Source organism: Mya arenaria, chromosome 10, assembly GCF_026914265.1.
Source record: "Mya arenaria isolate MELC-2E11 chromosome 10, ASM2691426v1".
NCBI lineage: Eukaryota > Metazoa > Mollusca > Bivalvia > Myida > Myidae > Mya > Mya arenaria.
The window spans coordinates 52,771,039-52,773,913 of NC_069131.1; positions in this window are offsets into that span (position 1 = coordinate 52,771,039).

Consider the following 2,875-nt stretch of genomic DNA (forward strand, 5'->3'; position numbering starts at 1 on the left):
ATCCCAGCCTCAGTATAGAGTATCTAACATTTAAACTGAATACAGTTATTTAAGATATGTCCAGCTTTTGTGTAAAAATCATTGCAAGCTCCTGATTCTCGGTTAAAATACATTAACGCTTACATAACGTTATCAAAATTTTTACTCCTGAGTGAATTTACCTTTTACTGACCGTTCCAAGGCGGTACCTAACAATCAATCCGTGATAAACACACCTATTATTAAAAAAAGTCATGTGCTTTTTTGTTTGTATCGCTTAAGTCCAATTAGTTAAACATTCTAATGCATTTAAATAAAAACAAATAGTTTACATTAACCTGTGGTGTGTGCCTTTAAGGAGTATGTACAATCTGACACTTGTCCGATTGCTAATTATCTGATGTTAAAAGATCTCATTCCGTAGAGGCTGCTGATAAATATCAGCGTAATTGGCATCTGGCATGAACTGTTTAAATGTTGATTGATTAATTTACACTCGTTACACGTTAAATACTCGACATTGCACATGGTATTGTTTTTGATTTAACTAGGACATCCTTCAAAAACAGAATTAAATGAATAAACAATATTCCGATGAAAATTATAATGAAGAGCTATCGCAATGAATAATATACTAAACAAAAAAGTCAACGCTGTCACTGCCTCCCCATTTGTAAACCGGAATATTGCTAAATGTTGGACCTGAATTCGGACTACGCTCATTTTTGCATAAAATGTCGTTTTATATGTGGCTTCTTTGGTTTTCTTTATAACATGATATACAGCACAGCGATTCGAACATACATGCCCGTTCTGAAAATGTTTCAAAATTAATGTAAATGTAACGATACCGCACGCGTGTTTGGGGGAAAATGAATTATATTCCAGGAAAGTGTTTGCCCAATTTACTTAAATTCATTGCAAGCAACGATTAACGTTTATTCCATAGTATTAAGTTTAATAAGAAATTAAATATTATTACGACGAACCAACTGAAAGGGTGAGTGCACAACTATTTAAAGTGAACTTAAACCTAAGGCATATCAAATATCTATTTGGAAAAAAAATCAAAATATGAATAATTAAAATACAGTTACTTTAATAGATAAACCGTTTACATCCGTAATACTACCATAGATTGAAATCATTGTAAAGGTTTGATATTTTCGAACTAACGTTTACCCAATTCTTTAGCCGATATTTTTTTATAATATCATGGTTCATACTAATGCATGAAGTGGTCAATTATCCATCTAGTGATAAGCAGCTTTGCACAAATCGATCTCGTAAGAGACTTCATCTCTTTCACCGCCACAAATCGCACACAATCAAACATATCGATGACATTTATGATTAAGTTAGGGTGAATCTTGTCTCGGATTTGTGTTTGTCTAAAAGGTATAGGTATTATTCGTTGGAGTTTCAGTATATAGATGTATTCTAACTTCCCCTTTGCTTACCGAAAACCAGAATTGGGAGTAAAATATAATATGAAATTTCTTTCCGGGTTTATGTCCCGAAAAACGCCATATATGAATTTAACACTCTTCGTATATTGCATGACATATGTGAACCCCATTTCATACCGGAGGTCGGGTTTGGGGTCGGATTCAACCATCTCCGATTTAAGCCACGATGACACCCAAGAATAACCATACAATCACACTATCACGATGATCGTTCCCACTACTCTTTGTGCCACGAACATCGCTCCCACGCTCCAATTAATAACGCTACCACGTAGAAAACGTGCGTTTGCGGTTACAAGTTGGTTATGCGAAAAAGACACGCTCAGAGCATGCAAGTTTTATAAGATGTAAGTGATTGTGACTTTAATTGGAAAGATATGTTCTTATGTGAAACCAATAAACAAATATTGCCCTCCAGCAGTCCTTCATTCTTTGCCATTTTGGACAACGCTTTATTACCTTTACGACATGACACTCTCAGTTGATAAATAGTCATAAAGTGATCAACATCGTTTTATTATTGCCAATCTACTTTGTTCAGGTTTCAACATAGAAACCATTGTAACAATATTAGATGATTAGTCGACACGATTTACAACGTTATAAAAGTCCTGTCTCAATGTGTGAACAACACGCTTTTAATCAAAATAGGTACATAAGTAATGTTTTATCAAATTTTAAAGAGTGTATTTTTTAAAGAAGCATCAATATATCTTTAAAATGAAAAATAAAGTTTATATAATAAAAAAGAACATAACAAAATGTTTATTGAGCAGATGATTTATTCGCACAAAATGGTGACAATACAAACATTCATACATTTTTAGAAAACAAAAGCAGAAAAGGTCAAATAAATAATAATCTTACAAACAAAATAACATATTATACACAATATGAAAATAACATAATATATAAAATGGAGCTATCTTACTAATTGTTATCATGAGCATGAACATAATTTAAATTAATTATACAATATGTATTCCAAAGTAGTTTTATTAGCAATATCAATAACTAGTAAATACTTGTCAGAAAAATAAACAACTTGTCTTGTTCCTCAAACCGATTAATGTCATAATTTTTGCGTAGTGCATACCTACCTTTTGAGAACTGTACCGAGTAAACCTTAAAAGTATCATGTACTCATCATTCTTATGTCATTGTCTATACCGAATAATGCCACGCTTTATTAAAACGGAGAGAAAGAACAATATAAACAATAGTTATGCAAAAAGCTACAGAAACAAGCTCAGTAGCAAAACGTTTAAGCATAAACCCAGTTTAGTGGCATAAGTTTTTTTCTTACTTTTACCAACATTTCAGATATGGTAATCTAGGTTGTTCTTCTTACTATCTTGGTCCGTTATTGTGGCCTGCACAAAGGAGAAACAAAGGAGAGGCCAAATCATTTTTTTGTTTCGCGTGTC